Source organism: Lynx canadensis, chromosome B3, assembly GCF_007474595.2.
Source record: "Lynx canadensis isolate LIC74 chromosome B3, mLynCan4.pri.v2, whole genome shotgun sequence".
NCBI lineage: Eukaryota > Metazoa > Chordata > Mammalia > Carnivora > Felidae > Lynx > Lynx canadensis.
In genome coordinates, this window is record NC_044308.2 from 110,039,121 (window position 1) to 110,061,894 (window position 22,774).

General features: G+C 42.5%; 1 protein-coding gene and 1 pseudogene across 1 annotated transcript in view; one reads left to right on the forward strand and one right to left on the reverse strand.

Annotated features, from left to right (window-relative positions):
• The first annotated feature begins 8,259 nt into the window (after positions 1 to 8,259).
• Positions 8,260 to 22,774, forward strand: part of LOC115517083 (nesprin-2-like) — a 108,151-nt gene continuing 93,636 nt past the window's right edge. Inside the window, exon 1 of the mRNA XM_032593531.1 lies at positions 8,260 to 8,333. The gene's annotated coding sequence lies outside the window, so the exon portion shown is untranslated. The remainder of the gene's footprint in view (positions 8,334 to 22,774) is intronic.
• On the reverse strand, positions 20,949 to 21,170 carry LOC115517554 (annotated as a pseudogene).

Sequence of the window (22,774 nt, forward strand, 5' to 3'; positions counted from 1 at the left end):
CAACTCCCTGGAAACCACTGACCATTGTATTGTCCCCACGTTCTGCCTTTTTTAGTGTCATATTTTTGGAGTCATACAGTGTGTAGTGTTTTCAGATTAGCTTCTTTCACTTAGTAACATGCATTTAAGTTTCTTCTGTGCCTTTTCATGGCTTGATAGCTCATTTCTTTTTAGCACTGAATGATATTCCATTGCCTGGATGAACCACAATTTATTTATCATCTACTGAAGGATATATTAGTTGCTTCCAAGTTTTGGCCATTATGAATACAACTGCTACAAACATCCATACAGGTTTATGTATGGATAGAAGTTTTCAGCTCATTTGAGTAAATACTAAGCAGTAGGATTGCATAATTTTTGAAAATGTTTATTTATTTATTTTGAGAGAGAAAAAAGAGTGAGGGAGGGAGACAAAAGGAAGGAGGCGTGGAGAGAGAGGGAGGGAGAGAACCCCAAGCATGCTCTGCACTGTCAGTGTGGAGCCTGATGTGGGGCTCACCAGGTGCCCTGCGTAATTTTTTTAGATATGCTTTTGATTCCAATTCTAATATTTGATTTAGAATTTTTTATATCCATATCTGTCAATGAGAGTTGTGCAATATTTGTCATATTTTGAAATGATGTTATACTGGCTTCAAAAATAAAACCAATTTGGAAGGCTTTCTTCTTTTGAAATGCTCTGAAACAATGTATGTATCATCTAGGTATCAGATCTTTGAGGATTTAGAAGAATTTCTTTGTGAAATCATTTGGCCTGATAGTTTTTTTGTATGGATTGTTCTTGGATATCTTTATTTCTTCTAATAAAATTGGTTTTTCAAAACTTTCTATATTTAGTGGGAATAATTTGGGCATTTTGTAGTCTAGGTTTTCAAATGTATTTTCATAATACTATGAAAATAATTACATAATGCCATGTCACTTTCTATTTCAATGGCCAGCTCTTTTATCATTTCTTATTTTGAATGTTTATGCTTTTTTCCTTTTTTTTCTGGATTAGGTTTCTTAGTGGTCTGTCATTGAAATCTTTTTTTTCTTCAAAAGTCAGCAGATTTATTTTATTTATTAGTTTTATTGGTTTTATGTATTCAACTTCATTGATTTCTGTTTTTATCTTTATTTTATTCCTTCTGCTTTTCTTTAGTTTAGCTCTTTTTCCCCCAAATTTTAATTTAAATTCTAGTTAGTTAATATACAGTGCACTATTGGTTTCAGGAGAATTCAGTGATTCACTAATTACATACAATACGTTGTGCTCATCATAACAGGTGCCCTCCTTAATACCAATCACCCGTCTAACCTACCACCCCCACTTCCTCCCTCCATTAACCCTTAGTTTGTTCTCTATTTTTAAGAGTCTCTCATGGTTTGTTTCCCTCTCTCTTACCTCCCCCCCATATGTTTATCTGTTTTGTTTCTCAAATTCCACATGTGAGTGAAATCATGTGGTATTTGTCTTTCTCTGACTGACTCATATCATTTAGCATGATACACTCTAGCTCCATCCACATCATTGCAAATGGCAAGATTTCATTCTTTTGAAGGCTGAGTAATAATCCATCATATATACATATATATTATATATATGTATATATGATATATATATACCACATTTCCTTTATTCATTCATCAGTTGATGGATATTTGGGCCCTCTCCATAGCTTGGCTATTGTTGATAATGCTGCTATAAACATCAGGGTGCATGTACCCTTGCGAACCTGTATTTTTGTATCCTTTGGGTAGATACCTAGTAGTGCAATTGCTGGATCATAGGGTAGTTCTATTTTTAACTTTCTGAGGAAGCTCCATACTGTTTTCCAGAGTGGCTGCATGAGTTTGCATTCCCACCAACAATGTAAGAGGGTTCCCCGTATCTCCGAATCCTTGCTAACACCTGATGTTTCCTGTGTTGTTAATTTTAGCCATTCTGACAGGTGTGAGGTAATAGCTCATTGTGGTTTTAATTTGTATTTCCCTGATGATGAGTGATGTTGAGCATCTTGTCATGTGTCTTAGCCAAATAGATGTCTTCTTTGGAGAAGCATCTATTCATGGCTTTTGCCCATTTCGTCACTGGATTATTTGTTTTTTGGGTGTTGAGTTTGCTAAATTCTTTATAGATTTTGGTTACTAACCCTTTATCAGATATGTCATTTGAAAATATCGTCTCCCATTACATAGACTGCCTTTTAGTTTTGTTGACTGTTTCCTTTGCTGTGCAGAAGCTTTTTATTTTGATGAAGTCCCAATAGTTTATTTTTGCCTTTGTTTCCCTTGCCTCTGGCGACATGTCTAGTAAGAAGTTGCTGCGGCCGAGGTCAAAAAGGCTACTGCCTATGTTTTCCTCCAGGACTTTGATGGTTTTCTGTCTCACATTTAGGTCTTTCATCCATTTTCAGTTTATTTTTGTATATGGTGTAAGAAAGTGGTCCAATTTTATTTTTTTGTATGTTGCTGTCCAGTTTTCCCAACACCATTTGTTGAAGAGACTGTCTTTTTTCTATTGGATATTCTTTCCTGCTTTGTTGAAGATGAGTTGACTATGGTTTAGCTTTTTGAATTAGAAATAGAATTCATTTATAGTCATTCTTTTATTTTTTTGTGTAAATACTTGAAGGCTACATGTTTTCCCCTAATCACCGATTTTTTATAGATTGTATTTTTATGTAGATATATATTATTTCCATTATTTGTTAGTTTTTAGAAATTATGACTTCACTTTGTATACTAGATTTCATCTCATCCAATACTCATTTAATAGCACACTTTAAACTTTCTAGGTGAAAAGGATTGTTTGTTTTCTGATTTTGTTATTAACTTTTAGTTTTATTATAGTGTTTATTACTATTATTATTTCATTAAAATACTATTTGCATTATTCGTAGTTTATTCTATCATTGAGGAGTAACACAGTACAAAGTCAGTTTTCATGACTGAGTCCATATGTGATCAGGAAGAAAGGATACTCTATTTTTGAGTTATACATGTGAATATATCCATGAGATCTACTTTATTATGTTGTTTAGATTTTTTGTACCTCTAAAATGATCCTTTAGACCTGCATTGGCTTTAGAGAGATGTTGATGTCTCTTATTTTTATTGTTATTTTTTTAAGTTTGCTTATTTATTTTGAGAGAGAGAAAGCACATGAGTGGCAGAGCTTTAGAGAGAGAGGGAGAGAGAGAATCCCAAGAAGGCTCTGTGCTGTTGGCACAGAGCCAGAAGTAGGGCTCGATCTCAGGAACTGAGAGATCATGACCTGAGCCAAAATTAAGAGTTGGACACTCCTCTGACTGAGCCACCCAGGTGCCCCTTTATTGTTTTGTATTGTAAGTTGAATAGTATGGTTAATTCAGTGATTTGCGTTTGAGAGTAAAACAAACAACAAGATGTATACAACAAGATTCTTCTAAATGATACATTTATTTCTGCTAAAAACTTCTCCAAATTCTCATCCAGGGACTGCTAGTACTAGTTTTATGCCATTAGGCAAATATTTTCTCTAGCCTGTCTGTCTTCTGTGTAAAATAAGGTGTGCTATGGGATATTTCTTTAATTCAATACTATAATTTACCAGTGCAATAAAAGTGCCTTTGAAATAATACCCACTGTTGCTGACTAAAAGTATTGCAGTAACAGCTATTATTTGTTGAGTGCTTACTGCCTGCCAGGCTCCATGCTTAGCATTTTACATATATGTTTGACCTGAATCGTGACATACTCGTTTTAGTTTTCCTTCCAACTCTAGAATGTTGGCCTCTCTGATTCAACTGGCAGAAACTTGATTGGCTCAGTATTTTAGGAGACCATCTACTGCATAAATTGGCAGAGCATGACAGGTTGCTGGACCCAACTTTCTACTCAAATCAGGACAATGGCCAGAGAGATCATTTTGGTCAAGGGAGTAATTAGCCAACGTTTATTCCTGTTAGTTTTCCAGGTTTGGCAGGAAACAAGAGCAGAATGAGATAAGAGCTCAGACCTTTACAGGGTGTGATTGGACTCTTGGACAAAGAGGAACAGAGCCATTTTCCTGGCCAGCTATTTTCATCCCCGGCTTAAACAACTGCTCCCAATATGGTAAAAAATATCGTGGTGAAAGATTGTCCCTTGAGATCACCAGACCTAGCATCCTAACAGGGAGTGTTTAGCTCTAAGCCAATCTCCTTTTGTATTTATGCTAACTTTGGTGTTGTTGTTGTTGTTGTTTAAAGTTTATTTATTTATTTTGAGAGAGAACCCCAAACAGGCTCCTCACCATCAGCACAGAGCCCAATGTGGGTCCCTATCTCAGGAACTGGGAGATCCTGACCTGAGCCCAATTCAAGTCAGAGGCTGAGCCACCCAGGCATCCCGGTAGTAACTTTGTTGATAAAACAGAAGCAAGTAGCTGGGCACCCGGGTGGCTCAGTGGGTTGAACCTCTGACTTCCACTCAGGTCATAATCTTGCGGCTCACGAGTTTGAGCCCGACATCGGGCTCACTGCTGTCAGTGCAAAGCCTGCTTCTGATCCTCTGTCCCCTTCTCTCTGCCCCTTCCCCACTTGTGCTTTCTCAAAAATAAACATTAAAAAAAAAAATAGAAGTAATAAGATGGTCTCATCCTGCCTCAGATTAAGTAACATAATAGCCGCCCCTTCAGCTAAAGATACTTTGTGTTGTTCTTTAAACTCACTTATCCATCTAGCCAATCATTTAACATTATTATTTTCTGTTATCATCGGGGTTGATAAATATATGATACTAGTGTCAATTCCTCCTCCTTCTGTGCCCCTGGCAGAGACTCAGTTACTATTCAATTTGTATCCTTTCTTGCTAAATTTAGATGGAGCGCTACAATTCTTCTCAATACAGCACCCAAATTCAAGACTAGGATTTGCTCCTGGTATAAAATCCATTGCCATTCTTATTTAGGCTCTGTTGGTGCCAAGACAAGGATCTGGGCAAGTCTAGTGTGGGATACAGGAATGTAAACAACAATTCTAGTTCTGAGCAATCCATGCTTCGACAGAGAGAAGTTGCGGCTTAACTTAAGAGTGGTCATGGGGGGGGGGGCGGGAAGGAGGGGAAAAGAGGTGATGGGCATGGAGGAGGGCACCTGTTGGGATGAGCACTGGGTGTTGTATGGAAAGCAATTTGACAATAAATTTCATGTTAAAAATAAAAAAAAAATTTAAAAAGAGTGGTCAATTGTTTTTTTAGAAGAATTTATTTATTTATTTATTTATTTATTTATTTATTTATTTAGAGAGGGCGCAAGTGAGTGAGGGGCAGAGAGAGAGAGAGAGAGAGAGAGAAGCGGGGCTTGTGTTCACTCTGTGAGGGGCTCGTGCACACCCGATGCGGGGCTCAAGCTCACGAACTGTGAGATCGTGACCTGAGCTGAAGTCAGATGCTAAAGCAACTGAAACACCCAGGCACCCAAAGAGTGATCAATTTAATTCCTTTAATGGCATGAGGATGTCCAACCTGCTTGAATGCCTCAGACCATGTTATTTGTCCCGCTCAGTGCCATGTGCGATTCCGTATTGAATGTCTGCTTCGGTAGTACTCACCATATGCCACAGCATGCTTGTGTACCAAGCCACGGATGTGCTTTCAGTTGGATCAATTTGCAAAACTTGTGTGTTTTTAGCACAACTGGAGCTGACAAAGTCCCTCAGGTGGGCTGTGGGGCCCAATGGGATCTTTTGCTATAAATACAGAGGCTGGTTGTAAATAATAGCTGAGAGGCATAACATGACATCATACTGTGTTGTTGTACTCTCTCTGTTTTTTGGTGCATGGGAGAATGTGGGCGGGGCTGGGTTCATGGCAACCTTACCCTGACAGTCAGAGATTGGAAGCACATGAGCCATCCGTTCCCATGCTCAGTGTTGTGTTTCAAAAGAACCGGGTGTGCCTCTGTTTGGCTTAGCATTACATTTTATTTTCATTTCAAAGTGTGGAGGATCTGTTTCAGTACTCCTGCCATCGGTCGAATTTGCTGGTTTGGAAAGTAGGTATTACTTTTATATCCAAACTGACATGTCTAGGAGACACCATAGATCATTACAAGACTCTAATTGGGGACATCTGAAAACATTTTGAGACACTTTATTCTGGACTCTCTTGAGCGCACTAGACACAATACGGAACAATAGTCCTTTCATTTCGCGGACTAGTGGCATAGATGCCTACAAGGGAACAATAATTAAGAAATGATTCATAATATTTTCTCCAGAGACTGTTGCCATGATGATTTTGCAGCATTTACTCTAAAGGAAGCAACCGATGTAAAATGGAAATGAATAGCATGAATAGAACAGAAAAGGAAAATAACAGACAATGCTTTGTTAGAGCAGCTCCATACACCCGAGAGCCCAAACTTTCCCCAAATTGGCTCTTGGATTTGTATGTATTGTATCAGGCAAAACGGTTCTATGAAAAGACACCCTAGGACCAGAAGGATCTTCTTACTTTATAGACCTTTGTTGAGATCCAAGCCATTAGTACTAAATAATGTAAACCTAGGTAGTCTAAGAAGAGAAGCGATATTATCAGAATGATCATCTCGGAATTCAAGGAATGACACATAGACTGATACTGTGCTGTTTTGTTGAGTTGAGCCATTGACCATCAGTAAAATGTGCTTTTCAAATAACTGAATCATGCTGGTACTCATAGAGGTACAAGTTTTTGAAATAATTGTTCCTAGTTGTGGGTAAAATTTACAATGATTATTTTTTCATTAACATGTGTTAACTGCATGCATTATGAAAACTCTAATGTCTGCTCCTTACCATTTGGTTTGGATCACAAGCACCATATTTAACTAGGTAATCCAGGCAAGATTTTGTAGCCATACAACATAGGTGAGCTTGGATTTATAAGAAGGTGATTTGATTGCAATACAAACACACTAGAGAAGTATTTTAAAGTCCCTTCTTTACATAATAATAGTGAGTTGATACAATACCATTCATTTAGGATTTTGACTGCCTTAGCAATGCTGCAGCAGCAATACAGGGGGTAAGTGGGAGTCAACTGACATCATCCCGAGTCCAAAGGCATTGAGTAATTTGCTGGGATATCAAACTGGCATCTGCAGGATGGATTCCCAAGGATTTAGCTTCCAGTGAATTTCAGATCTGGAAGATGTATATAGTATCTTAAGATTGAGGTGGTTCTTGGGGGTGCCCGGGTGGCTCAGCTGGGTAAGCACCTCATTTTTTATTTCTGCTCAGGTCATGATCTCATGGTTCTGGAATTAGAGCCCCATAAGGGCTCCATGCTGTCAGCTCAGAGCCTGCTTGGGATTCTCTGTCTCCTTCTCTCTCTGCCCTTCCCCCACTTGCACTCTCTCTCTCCCTCTCCCTCTCTCTCTCTCTATAAATAAATAAACTTAAAAAAAAAAGAAAAGACTGAGGCTGTTCTTGTGCAGGCCTTCTGTATTTTAACAAGGGCCTTCCCTACCTTCCAGGTGATCCTGAAGTCTAGACCACGCTATTAGAAATACTGACCCAGATGGTAAAGGTCATCTAATCTCAAATCCTCATTTTACAAAGGGTCCAGAAAAGTTAGATGACTCGATCAAGGTTTGGTAGCTAATTTGCACATCTGCTCTCTTACTCCCTTACTCTCTTACTCAAAGAACCAGGAGTCCAGGAAGGTTAGAGAAGTTCCTAGATGAAATCCGGCAGAAACGCTTTTTTGGGAGTTTGTGACATTCTTTCTACCCCCGGTCGTTAACCTGCTTTCTGAGTTAGCATCTCCCCGCCCCCCTCTCTGACGTCCCAAAACCTGGGAAGAAAGTTGCCAGTCCACGGCGGCCGCGGGGCCTGCGAGGTGGGAGGCGGGCGGCCCCGCCTCCGGTGCTCTCGGGCTAGCTCCACACTGGCCGCGGAGAGGCGAGCGCGGGACTCAGCGGCAGGCGGCGGGCGGGGAAGGCGCGGGGCGTGGTTTTCAGCTTTCCGAGCGCCAAGGAGCGGAGCGCGCTCTGCTGAGCCCCGAGCCTTCTGGACCGAAAAAGCGGACGGGAGGACGAGTAAAAGGCGCGATCGAGGGAGCAAGGCAAGCAGGGCGCCGACCCGGGCCCGCCCCAGCCCGCGCCCTCGCCCCTCGCCAGGCCAGCGGCGGGTGAGCGCGGCCGCGGGCCCCCAGCACCCCGGTGCGCCCCGGAGAGAGCGGGCTGTGGCGGGGAGGGAGAGCGGGAGGGAGGGAGAGCGGGAGGGAGGGGAAGGGGCGGGGGCGAGGGAGGGAAAGGTCCCCGAGCAGAGTGCGGGGGACAGCAGGCACGAGAACCGACCCGATGTCGGGGTCCGAGCCAGGCCACCGGAAACTTTGCCCAGGTGGGGAGAGCGGGGTGCGTGGAGGGCGCCGCAAACTTGTCAGCGGGCGGGGCGCTCCGGGGATTGGAGCGAGCGCCAGCGGGTGGCGTTTGTCTCTCCGGCTTCTTTGTGTCACCTCCGGGCCCCAGCCCGCCGGTCCGCCCGGCTCAGAAAGGGGCTGCGCTGGGGGCTCGGCCCTGATCCCCCCTGCCGCCCCCTCCCGGCCCAGGCCCCAGTGCTCGGGATCCGCTGATTGTTTTCTTTCCTCGCGTCAAGCCTGGGCGGGAAAGATTTTGAACCCCGCGTGAGATAGAACGTGGAGAGCAGCGGCTCACAGATTGCCAAATCGTGGGCGGCGCGAGGCTCGCCCCGAGTCCCCGAGAACCCGCGGGCCGGGGCGCACCCGGGCTGGAGAGGGCGCGGGGACCCGCCAGCCCCTGCGCTCCAGGAACCGCGGCGGGCGCGGCCGCCAAGCGCCCCCGCGCCAGGGGCCGCTCGGACTGCTCGGATTATAATTCCATTTTGATTGCTTGGGGTCTTTGTTGTCTGAAATTGCCTTGAGGGTCTGACGGTAGCACCTTTTCCTCCTTAGGTTATTTTCCTAATGTTAAAAAAAAAAAAAAAAAAAGCAGGGGGCGGGGAGAGTTGTGTGGAATCGGTGCTGCTCGAAACTACGTGAGCCACCTTATTAGATGGAGCTTGAGAAGTCCCGTGTAACATTTGCCTTTGTGGACGCTTGTTATTTCCGAAAGTTATTATTTTCCCCTCCCCTAATGGAAGGGAGCGTCTGAGCTGGATGCTAGCAGGCACGATTGTGTACAAGCACCAGCAAGTCAGAGCCAAACCGAGAGGCTTCTTTGTAGCCGCTCTATACTTCTGCATCTCTTTCTTTTTAGAAGTTCGTTTGATTTCAGGCAACTTTGATCTGCTGTTTTGAAAGTTTCCATAGCTCCGAAGTCCTCCTTGCAGATATTATATGGTTGTGCTAGGATGAGTTCGGCCGCGTTTAGGGTTGGGGGTTACAATTAAACATCTGAACCATACCTGGCCCTTTGCCGCTCTGGGTCCCTGCCATTGAGACCTTGTAAATATCGCCAGGAGAGGGTGTTCACCTTTTATGAGATGGAATATTTGGCGTGTTTTTGTACCTGAATGCATGACTCCTTCTTTAGTTTTATTTCTGGAAAACTGTTGAGACTTCCAGAGGCTTTTCCCGAGATAATTACTAAACGGTCTTAGCCCCGCCATTATGGCCCCCTGCCCCAAAGCACCACGAGGGAGAAGGGAGCAGGTGTAATCCTCATTAAGTTTTATTTGTTTTTTGTTTTTTTTGGTGATAAAGACTCTGGAGATGTCAAAATAAATAAAAAGTGGAAATTCTTAGTTCTTTGTTCACCTGTTTCAGTTCACTGAGCCTTATTTGAATTCAGTAAAAATAAAAATCAAACCAGTTTGGGTCAGCTTAACCTTGTACATTAAGATTACTAAAAAAAAAAAAAAGATCATGTGAGTTAAGTTCACCCAATTAGAAATTTTACAGACATTTCAGTGCATTGGTGCTGATTGTGTTTGCGGGATACTGCAGTATGTTTAGAGAACTGAGTCACAATGGGATTATTCTAGGTAGTGCCCTCAGTAGTTTAACAGTTTATTTATTTTTAATGTTTATTTTTGAGAAAGAGACAGAGTATGAGTGGGGGAGGGGCAGAGAGAGAGGGGGACCCAGAATCCCAGGCAGGCTTCAGGCTCTGATCTGTTAGCACAGAGCCTGACCCGGGCCTTGAACCCACAGACCATGAGATCATGACCTGAGCTGAAGTCAGATGCTTAACCCACTGAGCCACCCAGGTGCCCCTATGGTAGCTTAACAATTTAAAGTAAAGCTCAAAAATAGAATCAGTCATGCCTTGATAAGTAAGGAACAGGGTGAAAAGCAATTGATTAATTTGTCATTACTCATCATATGTTTTTAATATCAATTTTTAATAACTTCACGAAATTATTCATTTACTCAAATAAGCTTTTACCATATGTCGGCCACTGTGCTGAAATCTGGAGTTGCAAACAAAAATAGTTACCATTTATGGAGTGCTTATTCTGTACCAGTAAATGCTTTGCATAGATTACCTCATTCATCTAATACATATTTATTGAGTGCCTACAATGTATTGTGGTAGGTGCCGGAGTTAACAACAGCACGGGGACTGCTGTGGTTCCCGCCAGCAGCGGGGAAGATCTGGGGAAGATCCACAGAACGTGAAAAACATTAGCAAACTAATTGCAGATTTTAAAATGTCCATCAGATCGCACACTTCCCTGTTGAAAGCCCTTCAGTGGTTTCCCATCCCTGAGTGGAAGGCAGACCTGACTGCGGGCCCAGAGCTTACCCACGTCTGGTCCTCCTCCTTCCCCAGTCCTACACCTTTTTGCTGTACTTCTTCTTGCTCATACTTCTGCAGCCAAACCAGTTTCCTTGCTGTTTGAGGTTACCTTTGGACTTGCTGTTGCCTCTGCCTGGAATGCCCCCGGCCCAGCCCTCATTTCTGTCTGGCTCCCTCCCTGACCGCCTTCACTTCTTTCCTCATTATTGTGTTTTCAGAAGGGCACCTGGGTGGCTCAGTGGGTTGAGCGGCCAACTCTTGATTTCAGCTCAGGACATGATCTCACAGTTCATGACACGTGGGTTCATGTCAGGGCTCTGCACTGACAGCACGGGGCCTGCTTGAGATTCTCTCTCTCTCTCTCTCTCTCTCTCTCTGCCCCTCCCATGCATGCGCTCTCTCTCCCAAAATCAAGAAACTTAAAAAAAAAAATTGTGTTCTCAGTGAGCCTTGGCAAAACCCCATATTTAAAATCACAGCCCCTCGGGGCGCCTGGGTGGCGCAGTCGGTTAAGCGTCCGACTTCAGCCAGGTCACGATCTCGCGGTCCGTGAGTTCGAGCCCCGCGTCAGGCTCTGGGCTGATGGCTCAGAGCCTGGAGCCTGTTTCCGATTCTGTGTCTCCCTCTCTCTCTGCCCCTCCCCCGTTCATGCTCTGTCTCTCTCTGTCCCAAAAAAAAAAAAAAAAAAAAAAAAAATTAAAATCACAGCCCCTCTTGCAACCCCCGTTCCCTTTCCCCTGTTCACAATTTATTTTTCTCCATGGCACTTATTTATTTATTTTTTAAGTTTTGAGGGAGAGAGACAGAATGTGAGCAGGGGAGGGGCAGAGATGGAGAGAGACGCTCAGAATCCGAAGTAGGCTCCAGGCCCCGAGCTGACAGTGCAGAGCTCTCCGTGGCCCTTATAACGGTGGAACTAACATACTCTCTGTTTTTTACTCATTTGTGAATGGTCCATCTTCCTGCACTGGATTGCACTCCATCCATGCTGTCGTGGCCACTGTTGTAGCCTCAGACCCTGGAACGGTGCCTGGCGTGCGGTAGGGCCTTGGGAACTATTTGTTGAGTGAACGTTGAATAGAAGGAAGGAGACCATGGGATGCTGAGACCGAGACCAGGGGCTCCTGTGTTACTAGTGAGACGGCTTCTCTGTGGAGCTGACAGTTAAGCTGTGTCTTTGATGAGAAGGAGCCGGCCATGTTTTTGGGGCGGGAGATGGTGGGGAGGATAGAGACTTGGAAGAAGATCAGCAGTGGAAATAGCATTGAGTCAGGAGTGAGCTGGGCGGCGTGTGGATTTGTTGGAACTGGGAGAAGCTGGTTGGGCCTGAACACTGTCAGCTGGTGGAAAAGGACTAAGTGAAGACACGGCGGTAATCAGGGGAAGGATCGAGCAGGGCCTTCCTTGTAGGCCAAGGTGTGGATAAATTCCCATTGAATCCTCATATAGCCTATGAGCCCCGGTTTATAGGTTCTAAAACTGGGCATCAGATAACTTTCTGAGGTTACCTGGTAGGTGAATGGCAGAGCCTAGGATAGGAAACCAGGCTCTCTGACCTCAAAACACTTACATTTGACCATAATGCCAACATCAAAAGACAGAGTCCCTGTCTCGATGGACGAGCCGTGGCAATATATACGTGACAGTGCTGGAAAAGATGCGTTCTTCGGGACTGTGCTGGGAGGAAGGCACCTGGTTCTTCCCGGGCGTGGAACAGGCCAAACTGGAAACCCTAAAGCATTTTTTCCTTTTTTTTCTTATTATGAACTATTTCCCATTGGCTACATCTTAATTAAGAAACCACGTTAATGTTAAATGCGACAGCCTGTTGTTCAGGGTTTCACTGTGCATTCACTTTTTATCCTTGCTTTCACATCGACCAATGACCTGTGTTATACGCCCCCCTTTCCTACTTTTACCAAGTAAAGGAGTGGGTCTGGAATAGTGTAGAATCCCTTAGGTTTAAAGCCTGTAATTCTTCACTGAATTGCAGGTTATGCTTTTTTTTGATGGTTATCTTACACTGTCTGCACTTTGTGGTTTAGTGTGATAATTCTTTTTTTTTTTTAGTTTAAGTTTATTTATTTATTTTGAGAGAGACAGAGACAGTGTGAGTGGGGGAAGGGTAGAGATAGGGGGAGAGAGAGAATCCCAAGCAGGCTCCGCACTGTGAGCGCAGAGCCTGACGCGGGGCTCAAACTCACGAAACCGTGACATCATGACCTGAGCCGAAACTGACAGCCGGATGCTTAGCTGACTGAGCCACTCAGGCACCCCTAGTGTGATAATTCTTACACTGGCTCTGGTGAGTATAATTGACACATGGTAAGCCACACGTTTAGAGTGTGAAATTCGCCATGTTTTTAACTTCTGTGTAGGCTTGTGAAACCATCTCTCCTTTCACCCCTCCCTACACCTGCATTCTCCTACCCCAGACAGCCAAAGATAGCTTTCTGACTCTATGGATTAGTTGGTATTTTTAGAATTTTACGTAAATGGGATCATATAGCAGGGTCTCTTTTTTGTCTGGCTTCTTTCACTTAGCATAATTATTTTGAGATTCCCCCACATTGCGTGTATCAATGAGTCATTCCTTTTTGTTGCCGAATGGTATTCCACTGTATGGATATGCCCCGGTTCGTTCGTCCATATACCCATTGATTGGCATTTGGCGCTTTTTTTTTTTCCAGTTTTTGACTATTAAAAATAAAGCTACTGTGAACATTATACAGTCTTGTGTAGGCATCTGCTTTTATTTCCCCTAGGTAAGTGTTTAGGAGTGGAATGTCTGGATCACATGGTAGATCTATGTTTTGGAGCGGTTATACCATTGTACATTCCCAAAGTTGTGTGTGAGACTTCTACATCCTTGCCAACACTTGGTATGGTCAGGCTTTTCATAGACTTCTACTAGAGATGTAGTGGTATTCTCAGTGTGGTTTAAATTTGCATTTCCCTGATGACTAATGAAATGCTTATTTCCCACCCATATATCTTCATTATTGAGGTTTCTGTGTATATTTTTTGCCCATTTTTTTTTATTGGGTTGGTTGTTTCCTTATTATTGAGTTTTGAGAATTCTTTATATATGTATACATATATATACTTATTTATTTTTAAGAAAGAGAGAGAGAGCGTGCACACAAGCAGGGCAGGGGAGGGGCAGAGAGAAAGAGGAAGACACAGGATCTGAAGTAGGCTCCAGGCTCTGAGCTGTTAGCACAGAGCCCAATGCAGGGCTTGAACTCACGAACCAAACCATGAGATTACGACCTGAGTGGAAGTCAGAAACTTAACCAACCGAGCTGCTCAGGAGCCCCACTTTTTTTTTTTTTTTAATTTTTTACGAATTATTTTTGAGAGAGAGAGAGGGTGACAAAGGATCTGACACAGGCTCTATGCTGACACCAGAGAACCTGATGTAGGGCTTGAACTCATGAACCTGGAGATCAGATCTGGGCTGAAGCCAGATGCTTAACCAACTGAGCCACCCAGGTGTCCCCCCACGGATTCTTTATATTTTCTAGAAGTTCTTTATCAGATACATTATTTGCAATAGTTACTTTCAGTCTATTCCTCGTCTTATGTTCTCTTAACAGTATCTTTGAAGATCAGAAGTTTTAAATTGTAATGAAGTCCAATTTATCAATTTATTCTTTTATGAACTGTACTTTTGATATGGTACCTTGAGAAATTTTTGCCTAACTCAAGGTGACAAAGATTTTTTTCTAAGAGTTATAAAACTCTTAGGAAAGCTCTATCAAAGAATGTAAACCTATAAACTTTTCATTTTACATTTAGGTCAGTTTACTTTGAGTTAATATTTGTTTACAGAGGGAAATGTGGGCTGAAGTTTACCCTACTGCTGCTGGGAACCCTTGGCGATTTCTAGAGACAGGTAATGTATGGCGGCGATGTCTTGTGTGTGTGAGGGGTTGGGGGGTGGGCGGCATTTGCTGTTGGCATCTAGTGGGTCAAGACCAGGGATGCTGTTCAGGAACCTACAGTGAACAGGAGAGATCCTCTAAACAAAAAACCATTGCGACAAAACGTCAGTAGCGCCAAGGTTTAGAAGTCTGTCACTTTAATTGACCTTTTCGATGAACCAGCTATTGGTTTTATTGATATTCTCTTTTGTTTTTCTGTTTTCTATTTAATTGACTTTTCATTCTGATCCTTGTTATTTCCTTTCTTCTGCTTCCTTTGGGTGTAATTTGCTCTTCTTATTCTAGTTTCTTTAGGTCACTGATTTTGTGACTGTTTTTCTTTTGCTGTATAGATGTTTAGTGCTGTACATTTCCTCCCGGGTGCTGTTTTAGTGACATCTCACAAATTTCGATACGGTGTGATTCTATTTTTATTCAGTTCAAAATACTTTAAAACTTTGTTGTTGTTGTTGTTGTTGTTATGTTCTCGGACCCTGAGTTACCCAGCAGTATATTGCTTGGTTTCCAAATATTTGTGGATTTTCCAGAGATCTTTCTGCTGCTGATTTCTGATTCAATTCCATTGTTGTCAAAGAGCCGTACTTTGTGTGGCTCAAATCCTTCTACGTTTATGGAGAATTATTTTATAGCCCAGAATATAATTTAAGTAAATGTCTCACGTGCACTTGAACAGAGTGTGTATTCTAATTGCACCATGTCAGAGGAATATCAACAGGACTTATCCCTGTTCAGGTTAACCTTGATCACCTGGCTGAGGTACTATTTGTCAGGGTTCTCCCCTGTAAAGTTACTTTTTTTCTCCCCCTTCTGTACGTACTTTTTGGTAAGGGAGTCACTGTGTGCAGCTCATGCTTAAAGAGTGGAAGAGTTATGCTTCACTGTCTTGAAGAGTGTTACTTTTTTATCCAGTGTGATGAACTCTGTCTGTTAATTGGGTTGTTTAGACCATTTATATTTTAAGTGATTATGAATATGGTTAGGTTTAGATCTAGAACCTTCCTATATGTTTTCTGCTTTTTTCATCTGTTCTTTGTTCCTTTTTTCTCCTTTTTGGTCTTTGTTTGGATTAATTGATTTTATATATATATATATATATATATATATATATATATATATTTTTTTTTTTTTTTTTACTATTTTTGTATATAGTAAAGGATAGACAATTTTTATATATAGTAAAGATATCCTTTTTTGGCTTATTAGCTATCATTCTCTATTTTGTTACTTTAGTGGCTGCTTTAGGGTTTATAGTATACACCTTTTTTTTTTTTTTTAACGTTTATTTAATTTTTGGGACAGAGAGAGACAGAGCATGAACTGGGGAGGGGCAAAGAGAGAGGGAGACACAGAATCAGAAGCAGGCTCCAGGCCCTGAGCCATTAGCCCAGAGCCTGATGCGGGGCTCAAACTCACGGACTGTGAGATTGTGACCTGAGCTGAAGTCGGATGCTTAACCGACTGAGCCACCCAGGCGCCCCTAGTATACACTTTAACTTACACAGTTTACCTTCAAGTGTTATAATCCCATCTCGTGTATGGATGAAAAACCCTGTTTGTAATAGTATATTTCCATTACTCTCCTCTTGACCTTTGTGTTATTGTCATATATTTAAAGAAGTGGTGAAATTCAGAAATCAGAACATAGTTCATTTTCTTTAAAAAAAATTTTTTTTTAGGGGCGCCTGGGTGACTCAGTAGGTTAAGCGTCTGACTTCAGCTCAGGTCATGATCTCACAGTGTGTGGGTTCAAGCCCCACATTGGGCTCTGTGCTCACAGCTTGGAGCCTGCTTCGGATTCTATGTCTCCCTCTCTCTCTGCCTCTCCCCTGCTCATGCTCTGTCTCTCTCTGTCTCAAAAATAAACATTAAAAAAAATTAAAAAAAATATTTTTTAATGTTTATTTATTTTTGAGAGAGAGAGAGAGAGAGAGAGACAGAACGTGAGCAGGGGAGGGGCAGAGAGAGACGGAAACATAGAATCTGAAACAGGCTTCAGGCTCTGAGCTGTCAACATGGAGCCCGATGTGGGGCTCAAACTTGTAAACTGTGAGATCATGACCTTAGCCGAAGTCAGTGCTTAACCGACTGAATTGCTTAGACGCCCCAGCATAGTTCGTTTTCTTACACTAAATCTGCTGACTTGCCATGGAGCAGATCATTGCTATGATGCAAAGATACTTCAGGAAACTGGAGGGTATTAGAACATTCAGAACACCCGGACTTGGAGAACTCTCCAGACAGGCACTGCAGAGCGTGTTGTGCTTGTTTTCTTTCCTCTGGGCAACATTAGGAAGAAGAAGTTGAATGGGGAAAAGGAATCAGTCCACCTGTGCTGATATTTTCCAGGCTCTGAGAAACTTAAAAACATGAGTTTGGAAGCATTCCTTTCTTTGGATGGTGTGTGAGATGAAAAGTACTCGGTTATAGCTCCTCAGGTCAAAGTAACACATTTGACAAAAGTGAACCTCAAGTTTCTGCTTCTCAGAGTCCATATTGGATTGAAAACTCCAGTCTGAGGGACGCCTGGGTGGCTCAGTCAGTTAAGCGTCTGACTCTTGATTTTGGCTTAGGTCATGACCTCTCAGTTCCTGAGATTGAGCCCTGTGCTGGCAGCATGGAGACTGCTTAGGATTCTCTCTTTCTTCCTCTCTCTGCTCCCCCGCCCCTCCTCTCAAAGTAAATAAATAAACTAAAAAGAAAAAAAGAAAACTCTAGTCCGAGATGCAGTTCTTGGATCTCTCTAGAATTTGCCATCTACTTGTTGCTCTGGTTCCAGCTGACTTTTGGTCTTGCTTTGAGTATCGCCAGTGTTTGCTGTTTGTCGTCAGTGAGTAGCTTCTGTCTATCCGGGTATGCAAATGTGTCCCTATTCTGAATATTAACACACTGGCAAACACTTGACTCTAAATGAGTGGGAAGACTCCATTCACTCAACAAGTTAATTTATCTTGTAAATATTTATTGAATCTGGGCTCTGGAACATTTCTGAAAATTTATGCCCCTTGCTCTTAGGCAATTGTCCAATAGGGGCAAGGCCCACACGCAGAGGAGCATGGAATCCAGTGTGGTAACTGGTGATCCCTGCAAAGGAGACACGAACAGGGCAATGGGAGTGAGCTTAACACAGTGCTTGCCTGATTATGTTCTGGGGACCAGCAGCATCAATTCTACCGAATAGGAAACCTTGAGGGGGCGGGGATGGGGGGGGCGGCGGCAGTCTTTGTTTAACAAGCCATCCAAGTGATTCTGATGTACGCTCTCAAGTTTGTGAACCACTGGCATAGAGGATTAGATGATCTCTGAGATTTTTTTCACAGCTCCAAAATTCTAGGAGTATGATTTAGAAATGTGATATTTACTCCATTGTCCTCCCCCCACCCCCAGCTTATGCTCTAACAATTTATGAAGCGCATCACCTTAGTTCCAATGTGTGTTTTTATTACTCGGTTTCCCCTCTTGTATCCATTATTCATTATGAAGTACGGTATTGGTGTCAATGATTCCTCATTATGTTTCCTCACGTCTTTGGCTCCTTACAGATGACAGCCAGCCTACAAAGAACAGCACTTGTGCCGCAGAGTATCAGTCCATAAAATACCAAGTCCTTCCTTACTAAAGTTAGCTCGCTGCTAATTAAGGGTTTTCTCCCATATCATTTAGATTAGGAGCCATTGTGAAGTGCTTTGGGTATACGGGGTTGTATGTGTCTCCACGTATTTCCCAGTGGGCACCATTGCTTTCCTACGTAGTGTCATGTTCGCCAATGTGAGTTGACGGTTTCCAAGGCTAAGCCACATCTGAGGGTTTTGTAGCCAGGGATGTCCAAGGCATTTATTGCCCCACCGTTTGTGTGTTTGTTTCTTTCTTTCATAATAGTTTATTTGAGAGAGGAAGAGACAACGTGAATCGGGGAGGGGCAGAGCGAGAGGGAGAGAGAGTCCCAAGCAGGCTCCACAGCCCAGTGCGGGGTTCAAACCCACAAAACTGCAAGATCATGACCCGAGCAGAAACCAAGAGTCAGACACTCAGCTGAGCCACCCAGGAGCCCCAACGCCTCACAGCGTTGGGTAGGGGCGCCCGGGTGGCTCAGTCAGTTAAGCGTCTGACTTCAGCTCAGGTCATGACCTCACGGTTCGTGAGTTCGAGCCCCGCGTCGGGCTGTGTGCTGACATCTCGGAGCCTGGTGCCTGCTTCGGGTTGCGTGTCTCCCTCTCTGCCTCTCCCCTGTTCATGCTCATGCTCTGTCTCTCAAAACTAAATAAACGTTGAAAAAAAAAATAAAAGGAGTGTTGGCACTGATGAAGTGTCATGTAAAACATTAATTGCTATGTGGGTAAAACAGAAACTCAAAATTGTGATGTTATGTCTGACACTGGAGCAGTAGTAAATTGGATTTTATTTTTATTTATTTAGTTTTAAAATGTTTATTTATTTATTTTGAGAAAGAGAGAGACTGAGAGCACGTGGGAGGGAGGGTCAGAGGGAGAATCCCAAGCAGGCTCTGTGCTGTAGCGTGGAGCTCGAACCCACAAACTGTGAGATTGTGACCTGAGTGGAAATCAAGAGTCGGGTGCTATACTGACTGAACCACCCAGGTGCCCCGTTAACTGGATTTTAAAAAAACGTTTTTACGAAAATTTTCACGTATATTCAAAAGCAGAGATCATAGTGAAATGAACTCCTGTGTCAATATTACTCAATATCAGTAATTATTAAATCCTGCCAATGTGGTCCTACCTGTATGTACCTTCACCTCCCCCCCCATGCTGGATTATTTTGAAGTAAATTCCACATATATTATTTCATCCGTAAGTAATTAGATTTTAAATTATTTGAGCTGTTAAGATGCTAGAGATAAATATGAAACTGAATCACAAATAGGCATTTCATGGTTACACATTAAATTATAGATCCAGTTTATCTGGAGTTCACTTACACAAAAGGTAAAACAGAACAGTTGTGTGGAGACGTGTACATAGATTCCTATCAAAATTCACTGAAAATAAATATACTGGCTATATCAGTGAATACATTCTTTTTCTTTTTTTTAATTTGAGAGAGAGAGAGAGAGAGAGAGAGAGAGAGAGAGTCTTAAACAGGCTCCACTCTCAGCTCAGAGCCTGACACTGGGCTCGACCTCACGACTCTGGGATCATGAACTGAGCCGAATTCAAGAGTCGACGCTTAACTGACTGAGCCACCCAGGCACCCCATTAGTGAGTACATTCTATCTGAATATTTTATAAACCTTCGTTATCATGATAGCAATATATACATTATACTTATAGATAATATTCCAGAAGAGTAAGAAAGAATACAAACCCACATACTGCCAAAATTGAAATATTTTGCTTGAAGGGGAACCTTTAATTTGAAAGGCATGTTTTGGGGGAGGGAGGTATCAGAAGAAAGTTTGTAGATCTCTAGGCAGATTTTTAGTGTATTTAAATTAAAAATTCTCATTATTCATTTTAGCAATTCTGTTGCTTTTTTTGAAAAGGTATTGGGGCATCTGCGTGGCTCAGTCTGGTTAAGGTCTGACTTCGGCTCGGGTCATGATCTCGCGGTTCACCAGTTAGAGCCCCTCGTAGGGCTCTGTGCTGACAGCTCGGAGCCTGGAGCCCGTTTTTGGATTCTCTGTCCCCTTCTCTTTTTGTCCCTCCCCCTCCCCGTGCTCGCTCGCTCGTGCTCTCTCTCAAAAAATAAATAAACATTAAAAATTTCTTAAAAAAGAAAAGAAAGGAAAAGCTATTTAACATTTACGGATGAACAATACATCTTAACAAAAATCCACTCACCTTAGTCCGTGTGCCACGCACAGTCTTTTCATTGACACTAGAGCTCAATTTCGTTAGAGCTCAGGCTGCAGGACACTTCATGTTTGGGGTCGGGGGAGGTGTGTGTGCAGAGTTAATCCATGCAGACAGACCACCTGTTTCCTCCTGCTCTGGCTTTGCGGTACAAGTTGGGGTACCTTGAGGAAAAGATGATTGTATTACAGCTGAGATCTTCAGGTTTGGCTACTTCTGTGTGATACAGCAATTAATGGGTCATACGTAGAAAGTGGCTAAGTTTTGTTTAAAAAACAATTTCGTTAGGGGCGTCTGGGCGGCTCGGTCAGTTAAGCGTCCAACTTTGGCTCAGGTCGTGATCTCAGGGTTTGTGAGTTGCAACCCTTTCATCGGGCTCTGCGCTCACAGCGCAGAACCTGCTTGAGAATCACTCCCCCCCCCTTTCTGCCCCCTCCCCTGCTCACTGTCTCTCTCTTTCTCAAGATAAATCAAAATAAAAGGAAATTTAAAAAATAAAAAAGATTTAATTACTCAGAAGTAATTTTTATCTTAAGTATAAATTGAAGCAAAAGAAACAAAATAAATAGACTGCTTCCCTTGCCCCCAAGACAAATAACAAAGGAAAAATCCCCCTACAACTTAAATGCATGGAAGCTGTTAGTACTATGGTAGGTTACAGCCAACATACGATGGGATCATTTGCTACACTTGATCTTAGCCAAAAGGCCGAGAAGTGATTGATGAGATCGTTTGCTAGAATAATGCATGCTACAGCTTTTAGTTCAAAATTTTGAACTAGTGATTCAGAAAGAAAAAAAAAATAAAGGAATGCCTACTGTAAATTCTGGTTTTAAAACTGTTAAAGGTGTGTTTTATTATTTACACTTGTATGTTGACAGGAAAAATGGGTCACAAGTGTTCTCTTGAATATCCTTTCTAATCATCTCATGACACTGAGTAAGAATTTTTCCTTTGTTAATAGACTTTTGTTTAAAAGAAAGTCTGTCACCTTTGTAGTCTTTGTACTTTCTTTCATTATGGGAAGCTTTAACTTAGTTGTGTAATCATTAATTTTATAGGTAGTGTTTAGTCCAGAACTGGTTATGATTCCTTCTAGGCCAGATGAAAAGAAACTCCAGAATGTTTATAACCACAGGTTGATGATTTGGTTACAAGACTCTGTTGGTGATGCTTTCTGAGACTTGGAAAGTAAGCTTGCCCCTTTCATGAGTCATCATGTTGTCTCCCAGTTGGCTATGTGTTTTCTTAGTTACTGCTGCTGATTTCAGGTTTGAGCACGACAAGTAGGTTTTGGAATGATCCAACATATTCTTTAGGTTATACATGCCTGTTAAACCTTATAAACTGACTTAATGTTGTATGTTCCGTGAAGAAGGGAAGATTTGATGGTCTGCCTGTCCCTGTCTTCCAAATTATTATTATTTTTTTTCTGATTTGCTTTTCAGGGGTTTGGGGGTGGGGGTAGGAAAAGAGAAAAGTGAATCTGGGAGACTGTCGATATGCTTGTTTATGACCCCGGACGAGAGCAGAGCCAAAATGGCCTCTATGTGCTGATAGGATAAAATATAATTTACTGGAGTCCTGGTCTTGGGGAATAGTCCCACGTGTATAAGTACTAAAAGAACGAGGGATTTTTGGAAATGGCTGTGGTATAATGTAATGGTTAAGAGCGTGGCTTCTGAGGTCAGACTGACTTTGGTTCAGATCCTGGCTTTGCCATACACTAGCCGTATCACTTTGGACAAATTATATAACCTCTCTGAGTAGAGTTTCCTCGTCTGTAAAATGGAGGCCAAAATACCCCTTACCTTAAAGGAGTGTTGTGAATGTTACTGAGGTAATACACATAATGGACAGTACACTGTTGCTGAATACTACAGAACACACTGTAATAAATGCTAGTTACATTCAGTTCAAGGGTGCAGTGAACAGGGTCTGAGTGTCAGGTGTTTAGGGGGCAATCAGAAGCGAGCAGATATGGCCCCTGTCCTTTAGGAGCTGGGGGAGATGGCCTTGTCAATGAATTACTCTAGTATGATCCAGAATGAAAGAAGGGCAGGCCAAGGGCTGTAGGTGCATTAAGTCAGTGGTAATCAATGCCTACTTTGGGAGAAGTTAGCACTAGTCTTGTAGAACATTGACATTAGATTTGGGTGGATAGCCAGGTCTAGAATGTAGAGTAGGGCTTTTGTGGGTGGAGAATGGAGGAGAGTAGATTGGAGGCTGAAGAAGAGCATAAAATAAAGCACAGGGCTCATGGCAAGATGCGGGGGGAGAGGTCTCGATAGATGCTTCCTCGTTAGATCTTGGGGACGTTTGAA